Source organism: Strigops habroptila, chromosome 3 (assembly GCF_004027225.2).
Source record: "Strigops habroptila isolate Jane chromosome 3, bStrHab1.2.pri, whole genome shotgun sequence".
In the NCBI taxonomy this organism is placed as follows: domain Eukaryota; kingdom Metazoa; phylum Chordata; class Aves; order Psittaciformes; family Psittacidae; genus Strigops; species Strigops habroptila.
This window is the reverse complement of record NC_044279.2, coordinates 37,993,135-38,006,517: the sequence shown is the minus strand read 5'-3', so window position 1 is coordinate 38,006,517 and position 13,383 is coordinate 37,993,135. Positions and strand designations below refer to the sequence as shown.

Below are 13,383 nucleotides of genomic sequence, written 5' to 3'. Positions count from 1 at the left end.
CATGCCCAATCCTTTTATAACTTACATTAGGTAAGTTATGTTTGAATCTGGGAGAACTATCAAGAAGAACACTGTTTACAAATCTTACAGAAAAAAAATTGCTACATTTTTTAAAGTACATTTTTAAATAAATATACTTGTTTCAATGTCTCTGTACCACACAAATGCACAAATGCATCATTTCAAGGCACTTTTTAATAAAAATCTCGTGAAAGAAGGGAGCACATTAATATACTTAAAGGATAGTTCCTGCAATACCTGATCGTTGAATCCACTGCCTGAATACTTTAAAGAGCAAAATCTTACATTTCAATAGCTATCCCCATTCCCTTAAAATAAGGTTCTCCTCAAAGAACCTTAAGTGCACTGAAAATAGCTACCTACCTACACACTGTACTTTTGCCCATTAATTTTTTGTCTCTGCTGAGGTAAGCAAATTTTGACCGATGACCACTTCCTGTAAATGAAGTAGATTAATAAAACATTAGTAAAAATATATTGTTATCTTCCAAGCTTCTTACAGTTCTTACTGTCCATAAACAGGAAAAAAAAATGCATTTCAAAACCTTGTGCACTGAAAATAAGAATAAACTTAAAATATAAAGCTTCTCAGTAGTTTTAAAGCAAAAGTAAATGCAATAAAAAGCAATACTCACACACAAATTAAAGCAAGTCTCATTAACTGTCAAAATTTCAAAAAACAAAATTAATACTATTTTCAAGACTTAGGAAAAAGATGAATCGCAGTAAGCTCTTTCCCCTAGTAAAAGGTGTTCACAACTTGAACTAAAAGGCTACAGAGATCAAACGTATCTACAGCTTCTCTGTCCAAACAGAAAGGCGCAGATGCCTTGATCCTGTAAAGACAAGTTATTCTAAAAATAATACAGAATTAGTCTCATAAGAAAACCACATAAGAAATCACAAATGCCCCCCAAATTATTTTTAACTGTGGGTAATTTACTCTCTGCTAAACCTAATAAAACTTGAATACCAGCTGACTCTTTCCATTGTACAGCTTAAAGGGAACTTTGTCTTCTTACAAGACAGACAGCAATGCTTCCAAACCACCCTTGGGACAACAGGGGAACAAGCCCAAATTCATGCCTCAAAAGTTTTCAGAGATGACTGGAAAAACAAAACCAGAAGCTAGAAGCACAGAATCTGTGTTTCCAAAACCAAAGGAGAAGGAAGGAAACAAAATCTTGGTCCACTGGAAAGAAAAAAAAAAATTAAAAAAAAAAAAAATGGGAAAACAAAACAAAAACACACCAAAAAACAAACGGGAAAGCAAATTTCTGACCCTTCAGGACCTCCAGAATCAGTATGTTCTGGCTGTAACTGGAACAGGAAATGAACAATAACACTGGTGAAAAACCACATCACCAGAGTCTTGAACACAGAGCAGTATGCTAGGACCCTAAGCTAGTAAAGGAATCAGTTGTTGCATGTAATAATGAAGTTGTAATTTTTTTTTCACCAGAAAGCCAAAGAGCACATTCACACTGTTGAGAGTTATGCCTAGAATAGGCACAGCACAATCGGTTGCATTGTGTTTTGCACTGTCCTTTCTCACAATACTTTCCTAAGGTTCCTTACTTCAGAAGAGCAGCAAAATTTCAAAATAGATTTGCTAAATAATTTGTACACACTTATTCTGCAAATCTTTTTATTCAGTTTTAAACAATTCAACCAAAACACTTCATTGAAAGTGTCAGTGAAGCACTGATTCACTAGGGAACCTATTCAAGATGGCTACCACCAACCGTGGCCTTGAGTGTCTGAAGCAAGCAACCAAGTTGCTCAGGCCCACAGCAGTCAGCCCTGTGGTCCCTGAGTAATTCAAGTGTCGCCGCCAGTGTCAGGGCTGCACTATGCAACAAAACCCCCAGTTTGCCAATGGTGGGACAATGGGAGGAAGCAAAGCAGGAGAGGCTGTTGTCTCTGATGCTGCTACACCACCCTAGTGCACACCCACCTTCATCACATCCCACAAAGAATTTGTAGGACAGCGGGCAAGCTGCTGTCTTCCTCCTTCCACTTACAAAGGTTGTAGAGTCAATATACACCACCAATAAAGTCAGCAGAAAGTTTCAGGTACGCGTGGTTCTGCGAAGGGACCTGGCCTCTCAAACCAAGAGTCTACACCAGACAATCCAAAGACACTCTCTCTTTGCCAGCACTACAAAGAGCAGTAGCACTGCCCAACGCGAGTAGGACTTGGCACTGCTGGGTGCAAGGATGTGTCTGACAGCCGGTTCTTCACCTGACAGAATGGAATTAGTACCAAACACTGTGGAAAACCCACAAGTTTCTTTTCCGTGGAAGGGATTTCTGTAAGAACTACATTCGCTGTAAAAATACAAATTATATCACTGAAGTCTTACGGGCAGACTGATCCTTTCTGCCTGACAAAGGACTGAATCCTTAGAGTTCCAATAATGTAAGACATAAAAGTTCAGTTTCCAAAAGTCCCAGGTGGATTCTGAATTCAGACTGCACTACTCCACATTCAGCAATGCTGCTTTCTTCATTTGTCTTTAAAATGTTCTGATTTCAGTTCTAGCATCTGTACACTTGACAATATGAAGTATTTCTTCTAAAACTGTAATCATTCAGGCTGCATTAAGCTTCTTTTATTTCATTAAATTCAGACTTGCTACACGTGGAACAGCTCTTTCATCAGCTCCCACAAACCTATTGGTGGGAGCATGCACCATATTTGACATGCAAATACAATAAAATCATAACAGAAATTAGAGAGAAAGGGTTACATTGTTTTCCTGGATATGACAAAGCTAGTCACAGCATAAGCAACCGGTTTTAGGATATAATCACTAAGTATCAAAATTTCAACACAAAACTAGATTGCCCCTTTCCCTTGTAAGAAGGGAAAGGACTTGGGTTGCAAAGCCTCTCTAGGCAGCGCCACAGAAGTAGCGGGGTTTCAGCTACTCCTCCTGCTCTCTTTACAGCATCAACCAACTATACCAAAGCAAGAAGTTAAGTTCCAACAGAAGAAAGACATCTCATGCCATTATAGTGCAATCAATTATCATGCCAATTAAAACAGCTCTGATGAGATTTCACAACACTCCAGCCTTGTCATCCCTGGGACAGAGATAAAGCAAGTGGGACCTTACTTGAGTACCAAAAGATGACTTGAGAGAGTTATAGTGTAAGCAAATTGGAAATAAATACATTTTGAATGAGAAAATGCCAATCTTCATCATTTTGTTACATATGTATATAATGTTAAATCAAGAAGACAACACGCTAATACAAATATTAGCCTATTTCATATATACACACAAACTCTACACTGATTAAAATGACTGTAATTCCACCTCATTACAGGGCTTTTGTTCTCTGCGTTTTATGGGAAATAAGAATTATTTGGCCCAAAGGCTGCACATCAAGCTGTATTCTTCTTTTCCAAATTAGATGTTAATTTATTGATTAAAAATTTTGCAGGAAATAGGAAATTCTCCCTAGCAAAGAGGTATCTCATACTCAAGAGAGGCTAGCATCTGCTACCATGTCCTACATGGTAGTTCCTGGCTCCTGCTGACTTTCTACTTCTGCAGAAGGCAGGGTCCAACACCGTCACTGGCTCTTGGACCCATGGCAGACCTTACACAACCTCCCTGAGGAACCTATCCCAGAGCTTACCATACTTATCAAAATTCCCTCGACCTCCTAAAAACCATTTTACACAAACATTATGATGATCTTACCCTTTCCCAGAGGGCAAAGAACAGCTTTTCTTCTCCCTCTCCTTTTGCACTCGTGAGGCACAGTACTGGAGCAGCAGAGAGCTGCTCCAGTTCTTCCTCTCTGCTCTTCCAGTCCATCTTTACTAGACCCATGTTCCCTTTTAGTCCTTTTAACAGTTAATATACTTCTGTAAGTACAGTATTGCATGTAAGGTCTAACATCTTCGAACACAGCAACAGCATTTCACTACAATTTGGACACAGGCACTCCTGCGTACAAATCCTGGTCTGCTTCCATCTCTCCCTCAACAACATACTGCCAGTCTGAATGGCTTATTACTCACTACAAGTACTATATCCTTCCCTGCTAATTAATCACTACTCCTCACTATAAATTTGTACTGTTTGTCATTTCTGTATTTGCCATTTTATGCTAAAATGGGTACATTTACTTCCTATTTTATCATCCAGCAATTCAGGAAAATATCAACACGTACTAGGCTCAAGAAAATGCTTATGAAACTTACACTTTCACAGTGACATACTCACATTACAGTTTTCCAGACAACTTGTAGTATCTTCAGTCTAGGACATATCCCCTTAGCTTATTTATGTAGACCATACCAGCATGTACCAAACACTCTACATAAAATACACACTATCTACTCAGATCATCTGCTCCACCACAGGAGGATGCTGGATTGCTTTAGCAGTTTAGTTTTGTACCAAATCTCTTTCAGATTAAGCTTCAAGAGTAATACCCAAGTCAAATTCAATCTACAGCACAGGTTTAGGTTTTCCAAATCTTCAACAAAGTAACTGACGCTCCCTAACAAACTGAGAAAAAAAACCATTGCTAGGTACTGAAAAAGTTTAACTAAAAAAAAACCACCCCAACCAAAACCAAACACAAAGGCCACACACTCTAAGAGCTACCTTATTTTAAAAGAAGGTTAGACACAGAGCAAAGGCCACAGAAATATAAGTAACAATAAGTAACTCTGCCTCTGATTTTCAGAAATCACTTGGGGTATTGTGTACAGTTCTGGTGTCCTCAACATCAAAAGGACATGGTGCTGTTGGAGCAAGTCCAGAGGAGGGTCACGAGGATGATCAGAGGGCTGGAGCACCTCCCGTATGAAGACAGGCTGAGAGAGCTGGGGCTGTTCAGCCTGGAGAAGAGAAGGCTGCGTGGAGACCTCGTAGCAGCCTTCCAGTATCTGAAGGGGGCCTATAAGGATGCTGGGGAGGGACTCTTCTTTAGGGACTGTAGTGGTAGGACAAGGGGTAACGGGTTCAAACTTAAACAGGGGAAGTTTAGGTTAGATATAAGGAAGAAGTTCTTTACTGTGAGGCTGGTGAGGCACTGGAATGGGTTTGACCAAGGAAACTGTGAATGCTCCATCCGTGGCAGCGTTCAAGGCCAGGCTGGACAGAGCCTTGGGCGACACGGTTTAGTGCGAGGTGTCCCTGCCCATGGCAGAGGGGTTGGAACTAGACGATCTTAAGGTCCCTTCCAACCCTAACTATTCTATGATTCTATGAAATACTAGGCAATATGCATATTGACCCCATCCCACTTCAAATTGCAGACAACATAGCATGGACAACTATCTCCATACAAACCAATGCTAGTGGGGAAAAAAACCCAAACATGTTTAAGGTCCAGGAAAATTGGAAAAATACTACTTCAAGGATTCCAAACTTCAACACAGATTAATGCAAAGCTAAAACAAAGATGTCTCTGATGTTAAGACCTTAGGTCACATACTGAGCAAGGACAAGTGAAAGAATGTCACTATTGGAAAGATTTCATTCTATAATTTACAAATCCCAGCAAAAATGACAAAACAGTGCTTATATTAAAACAAATTAAGATACGCACGTCATTTAGTATAACATTTCCTCTATGCTAAGCTCAGATAATATAGTCTGCTTCTGTTCGTGACAAATTAGTTTAATATTTGCATTCTGAATACTGGAGAAGGTTGCCTGCATTTTTCCCTGTAGAAGAATTACTTTGAAAGATATTTTCTCTGTAGTCTCATATTCATTAGCCTTATACTCATTAGTCTTGACTGATGGGCAATTTCATTATTCCCAATGTGGAGCTGCTGTTGCTATAGTTGAAAAATCAGATTTCAGCATCTCCCTTCAAATTCAAACATTCTTATAACTGCTTTGACTTTATACTACTTGTGAAACCTTCAGCTGATCAGTGATACTAATCCCGATCACTTTAAGTCATCTTCAGGAACAAACTGTTGACTTACTTTTTTATTTTATTTTTGCTAAACAGAGAAATAACTCCCTTCCCCTGTCCATATTAATGCATAAATATAAAGGTTTCTCTAGGTAATGAGGCTTTTTTGTATGTTCCACCAAACCAAGCAAATCTGCAGCACAAATCAGAAACAGACAGCTGCATGAAGAATCCTGCTTTCAAAAGCAACACTTAGGCTTGCTTTATAGTCAGTCAAGAGAAGTATCAGGGGAGGAATCACTCCTGGAGTGACCTCTATCCACTGACTATAAAGGGAGCCTGAAGAAGTAGGTGAACCAGATTTCAAACTTGTTAGTAATTAAATATAAGCAAGGGAGACCTACTCACTGCATCTAGCTGATTATACTTTACATTTCCTCTGATCTCACTGATTGGAGCAAAGCCAATAATCCTAAATTTGTCACACCAGAATTCTAATGGCTCATGCTAAAGAGAATATCCTTTTATTTGTCACACAGAAATGCAACTACCATCTAAAATGAATGACAATTAACCATGCACAATAAACTAAAACAAAGTTTACCATACACTGTATTTATCTGCAGCTTATTTACTTATGCTTTAACATACTATTTCCACTGCATCTTACATTCATCTAAGACAGCTCTAAATTGTCATTAGTATCTCAGGCCTCAGCACTCGAAGCCTGAAGTAGAACAGGCCCCAGTGAGCCACACTTAGAACAATCCAAAATTATTTACAAACTGCTCAAACATGCAGAACTTTGGCAGGAGCGCAAAACAACTACACAAAAGGTAGTTAACAGAAAACAAACATTAAACACAAAGGACCCATAATCTTGAACTATCTTTTACCATAGACACTACTGCTATAAACTTGAGTGGCAGACAGCTATCAAAGCAGAACCACTGCTATTTTGCAGACAAGTTCACCTATGTAACAAGACTGTCACACTTGGTAAGTACAGACACACAGAAACATCCAAGTAAGGATTCTAAAACTTCCTCCTATCCAGGTAAAATGAAGAAGGGAAAAAGAAATACTTGAAGCATGTTCTACCATCAGTTTCCCCTCTAACCACTTTAGGAATAGAGAACAAAAATATTACCTTTCTTTTCATATAAAAGCTCAAAATACAATAACAGTTTCCACTCAGAAAAAAGTGACCATCTGATTATTATGAAGAAAAATGCCAGGAAGTTTAACTAATAGCTTTAACATATTAATGCAGAGATCATTCTAAAGCATTCACATTTCTGCACACTTTTCTGTCCAGTTTACTTGACAAAAAAAATAAACTTCTCTACTTGGCACCTCACAACCACATTCTTGTTCACTTGCATCACGCAGATGACCTAACAATCCTAGCAGAACAAAGATTTTCATTTCGCCAAAGCTAAAGGGCAGGGGTCTAATAATCCATATATCAAGATAGACACACATATACACACAAATATGTGTGTACACGTGTATCTCCATAAAAAGGTCTCCCTGCAGACTACAGATTTCAAAAGCTTATGAACTGGTAGCACTTATATTATCAATTAAAAAAAAAAAGGGGGGGGGGAACCCACAAACCATCGACAAAACCAAATATAAGACTCCTATAATGTAAGCTTCCTTTTATCCCCCTCACCCTGAAAAGCTCATGAAAGAGTAATGGAAGGGTATTCAAAGTCATAAAACCTAAGCAGATATTCAGTTTCTGGCTAACAATATTCTCATTCAGTAACATTTTTCAACTTGCACCTTTCAAACTTCTTCATTAGCCTGTATGATTTGACAACTTCTTTTCATCTTTCACTTTTAATTCCTCCTCATCTTGCACCTCTGACAATGTAACTTTAAAATCCACATCTCTTATCTGTGCACAAACTGATGTCTTCCTCAGTATCTGGGATGAGCATATACACTGAAAACTTCATCTGAAGAGTGAATTTCCTATGGGAAGACTACTTATTTTTAATAAAGATGACTAAAAATAATGAAGCACTCATTTAGTTAGATATCACATTGTCAAAACCTTCTGAACAGATAAAAAAGGCAAGTAAGTGTCACTACAAAAATGCATAAAATTGCAGCATTCCAAAAACAATGACTCAGTCCACGTTGCACAGATGTAACACAGGCTCCCTACGGTGACCAGTGGTAAGAATGAAGACCAGTAGTCTCTTTGGACAACATGCTAGCAAGAAAACAATCTTAGTGTGGTATTCAGGGAAAAGTGTGAAAAGCAGCTAAACTGTATCACTATATCAATATTGAGCCATTTCCATTGCTGAATTAACCCAAAATGAGAACAAACATGCAGAAAAAAGGAACTTCAAATGGGTATATGGTCAAAAAGGAACTGAGGGCTAAAAAAAAAAAAGTAACTATCTGGTTTGGGCCAGTATAGCTAAGTGTTTACAATGTCAATGAGATTATACAATTTCCTGTTGATACTGCATGCTTTTATGGTCTCACAGATTTGTTCGACTACCTGGAAATTACACCTATCCAAACCATTGAACTGTTCTTCAGTGATTCTCATACCAATAAGGGACATTTCAAAACATCCATTGCAGGTGATCATTATTTTCATCTCAAATTTTAATTCAAGAAACATTAAATGAGTAAAAACTGGAAGACATTACTGCTGGAAAAAGGAAACTGAAAAGCACCTTCAGGTTCCCAACAAGATGCAGAAGCAGGTCCAAACAGGAGCACGGATAATACTTCAAAGAGTGACCAACTTTCTCACTGGTCCAAGTCAAATTTTTCACCTGCTGTGCTAAGGGTCGAATTTGACCCTGCTGCATCCTAAGGTGTGCAAATCCCAACATATATCACTAAAATTAACAGAACTGATATTTCAAGAATTATTTGCTGAATTCATAACAGAGCCAGCAGAGATCCATCTGTAGATGTCCACCTCCAACACTGTCCAAGCTTCCCATTCACACTCAAAGCCATTAAAGCAACTCGACTTTTACTAAGGTACTCACATCTTTCAGAAAGCTAAACCAAAAGCAAACACAACCCCTGATGCGGTCCTGGTAAATACCGTGTGACTTCGCAGTATCTTTTTCAATATCGCTATACTGTAGCAATCTACACTGTCACTCGAAGACAGTGACTTGTCACCCACTCCACTTCACTGAAGAGCTCCAGAAGGCTGATAAGACATTTCTGCTTGGCTGCGATAAGCAACTCTGAACTGCAAACCCTGTGCATCCCACTTCAGATTAAATAAAACTAATTTAAATTAAACTTTCAGTTGGAAGAATTAACCCATTATGAGGACAATCTTAAGGGTCTTACTCTGGGTGGTAGGATAGACCAAGACTTAATGGTTTTGAATCCACCAAGGCAGAAAAGCCTTCACAGATACTGTGTCCAGAATCACCCCTCAGCTGCATCCAACTGACAGGACATAAACAAAATTTCTGGGTGCTGGGCTTGAAGTTTAGTCTTCCACTGAGAAAAAAAAAAGATGCTTCAAGTCAACAACACAGTTTCTTGAATCTCCTGAGACCCCTACTTCATTATTATGAAGAGAAAGGAGACATCACTGTACCTTAGTAGGAAAAGAAGCCAATCAAGCAGATATTTTACTATTAGCATATTTGCATCAATAAAAAATACAGATACTGCCCCTGACGCTCACTTCTGTATTTCGATTCCAGTATCCTGAAATCACAAGATACACTGAGTTTCTTTCCTGACTGGCCAAGAGGGAGGGGAGAAGATCAATGCTTAAGTCTAAAATGACTCCATCTTTCTCCTTCTTTTTTGTATTAGAAAAACAGGCTGCAAAATCCTTTCATTCTGCAGCACGATGAAACTTTCTCTATTATACAGTGAAAGTCCACAATGACTCTAGAAAGAAAAAAGGTGGTGATGAGCTGTAGGACAGTAGTAGCATGACTAGCAAGACTTGTGGTTAGAGTACCAAGAACAGGACATAGAGTTTCTTATGGTTTGGTGGGTTTGTTTTGTTTTTTTAATTTAGAGGAAGAAAACTGTAGGTGGGGGGACAAAGCAGATGACATGAACCTGCTGGGACACCCATTGGTTCCCAGCAAGAGGGAATATAGATGGATCATAGTAGGCAACGCTTGTGAAGTTTCCAACTCTGACAGTATTTTTCTGCAAGTCTGAACAGTGAGTAAGGAGAAGCTGAAGCCAAGGTCTCCAAGCAGTGTAAAAGCCACCTTCCCTGAGGGAAAAAATAAATAAAGAGGCAAAAGAAAACATGCTCGATGGACACCACTGTCAGCTAGAAACCCTGACAAAATGAAAGATCACCTGTTTTCAGGCCAAACAGCACAGGTTTATTAAAAGGCAGATCCTCTACAATAGATACAAGTGCATTGGCAAAACACAGGTATACTGTTGCCAATCCTGGGCTTTCTTAGAACACTTATCCCTAAATTCTTTAAAACTTCTCTGGATTGTGTCAAGACAGCCAGACATGAAGGCAATACCAAAAATATCCTCTTAGAAGCCTGGAACTTCTGACCTTTCTTTCTCAACAGCCAAGGAAACCAAAGTCTGTAGCAAAGCACAGCTGTGCTTTGGCCATTTCAGCAGTTAAGAACAGCCCAGCTACTGCAAGACATCCACGACACTGTGGGATGCTTTCCCTCTTCTTTTGTGTCTAGTACACAGGACATTGCAGTGCCTGCAGTTAAATCCGAGAAATAAAGCCTTTGTCCCACTAGCACCTGGGAGTGGTGCTCTCTCTGAAAGACAAAGATGGCAGAAGACCTGTATTGCAAAGTTATATTACTCTCAGATAATGTGAAGAAGACAGAGATCCACTAACTTACCACACAAATCCACAGACTGGAGCATATACCCAGAGAGGTTAACTTAGTAGGCATCCATTTAATCTGCTTTTTAAGAAAAAAAGTAAACAGAAGCTTTTGTACCTAGCCACCATCTTTTGGCCCTACCCCACACAGCCTGAAGAGACCATAAAGCCACTACCACAGGTACCAATGACAGGTAGGGTGAGTAGATTTAAAGGCCAGAAATTCCGAGTGAAAAACTGCACAGCTCAGGGAAAACAAAAATAGCAAAGTGTTGTCAGCAAACAGGGGAGGGCACCAAGAATACTCCAGCTAAATACCACTTACAAAGGAGAAAAGGCCTCTAATTCAAGTAGCTGTGTGCACACAAGTATCTCTGATGAACACACACATGGCTCATGCCTCAAAGGTAAAAGAATCCCCACATCTGTCAAAAACCTGCAAAAGTGGTGGTTTTTTGGTGGGTTTTTTTTCCCCCCCCCCTTGTTAATACACTTAAAGGAGTATTGCATTCAATAAGAAGTTTGAGAAATATTTAGTTGCTAAAATATTTTCCCAAACTCTTGGATGCAGAACCAGAGGCCCAGCTTTTGAGCACAAGCAGCATTTGGCAGCATCTGTGGAAATGGAGCTGAGACAATCCTGACAATGACACCTCAGCCTCTGGATGCAGGTAGTTCAGCACGAATCAACAGCACTCAGCTGAGCGCACCTGCACAATTCCTGATTTCTTGTTCGAAGTTGGTTAGCACACATCATTGCAGCTGAATCAACTGTTACACTGAAACTGGATTTCATTCTATTTCATCTAATGGATTACGATTTCTCGAAGTTTCCTTCTCTTTAATTCTTCAAGCACCCTATGTTTACATGGAGCTACAAACACACACCTGTGCTAGCCTAGCACAGTCGAGCACTGATGCAGAGCTATTTTGTTTAATTTACTCAAAAAACATAGCCCAGACACAGGTGTACCTTTTTTCTCCAACCATTCCATTTAACCTGACACCACAGTACAATATCCCATTAATGTTTCAAGCATTTTATCCACTGCTATTAAAGTGGATATTAGATAATCCCAAAATGCCCTTATTTTTAGGTTGCTAGTAGAGCAATTTTACAGTAATGAAGCAACATTAACAGAGCAAAATATACGTGCAATTCATGATAAACTGCTACTTATCCTTAATAATATTAAGTCCTACCTAGGAGATATGGAGTCATGCCTTCACCCTTCATACACACATACTCCTTAGAGAGACAAGAGTACACGACTTCAATAAATACCTCTTGCAGACTTTATTAAAACCATGAAACAGTGGTTTATGCACTTGTCAGCTCTGCTTGCAAACAAACCATAGACTCACCAGTGAAAGTTACTCAAAGTATCGTTAGTATTTTTGCTTATTTGGTTTGAGAGCACTTTGCAGATCACTCGTTTCACTCTTGCTGGCACTTCCTGGTTTATCCATCGATGCTGTGCACTGCTCATGCACTCCTGCACACCCAGACCAACTGCAGCATCTAACAGCAACAAACAGCAGAAACAACCTTGCCCTGAAGAACCAGCAGGCAGCAGAGGGTGCACAAAGAGAAGGAAGAGAACAGACTAGCAAGATACCTTTGCTGAAAAGCAAGAGTTTCTGCAGGAAACTGTGCGTCAGCAAGCGATATGCGGGGGGTGGGAGTGGGGGCAAAGTACTTGAATAAATAAAAAGGCCTCATGGTAAAGTATTCAAAATGTCAACTTAAAACAATCAGCAGTGTCCCTTCAACTACTCTTCTATTTTCTTTTTACACAATCTTCTCCTCAAGTGGAAACACTACATACAATTAGCCTCACTGAAGTCAAACCAGAAACTCATGTCTGAAGTCAAGCTACGTTTAGTGTGGGATGGGAGGCAATCTCTCCTCAGATGCAAGTGGTTTTTACACACAGGGAACCCTACCAACACCAACAGGGCTCAGCCTATTCTAAATTAAGATCTGAAAACTAAGTTTCCCCCTCCCCTTTTTTTTTTCTTAGAAGAGAATGAAAGAGTTGTAGAACAGCCTTTTCCCTTTCCCTTATTTTTTCCCTTCCCCTTCAATTTTCCCTCCTCTTGTTTTAAACAGACACCAAGGAATAAAATTTCAAGGAGAAAAATACAAGATAAGCCCTGTGATCTCCAACACTGCAGTAATAACATATCCTTCACACATGAACTTCAAGAAAATTTGGTTTTCACATTAAATATCATAGCATATTCTAGCATAACTGAATGTTTACCTGCATAACTGTCTTTTAGACAGGTACACTAAAATTTTGGATTTTACTACTTACGTTTCCACACTGGGCAACAGACAAAACATTTCAGTCTTTGCAGAGTAGCTATAATTATCAAGCAAAATTATAAAAATCTAAATTGCATTTAGCATGTAAAAGTATGGCTACAATTAATCCTTCTAAGGCTCACCCAGATTTTATATTCCCGTTATAGGAAGGAGCCAAGTAGCACTGTCAGTAAACCAATATGTGCACCTCTTCCAGCTGATCAGTGTTCAGGTTATTTTGACTTTGATTATAAAACCCTTCTTTATTCCTGAATGGTAAATCAAAGCACTCAGGAACACATGAAGCTTATTA

General features: G+C 39.2%; 1 protein-coding gene across 3 annotated transcripts in view; it reads right to left on the bottom strand.

Moving 5' to 3' along the window:
- Positions 1-13,383, bottom strand: part of CNOT2 (CCR4-NOT transcription complex subunit 2) — a 92,530-nt gene that overhangs the window by 58,176 nt on the left and 20,971 nt on the right. For 2 of the 3 annotated variants that reach the window (XM_030478234.1, XM_030478236.1), the window contains exon 2: positions 385-457. The exons of the other annotated variant lie outside the window; for it this stretch is intronic. The gene's annotated coding sequence lies outside the window, so the exon portion shown is untranslated. The remainder of the gene's footprint in view (positions 1-384; positions 458-13,383) is intronic. 3 annotated transcript variants of the gene reach the window in all.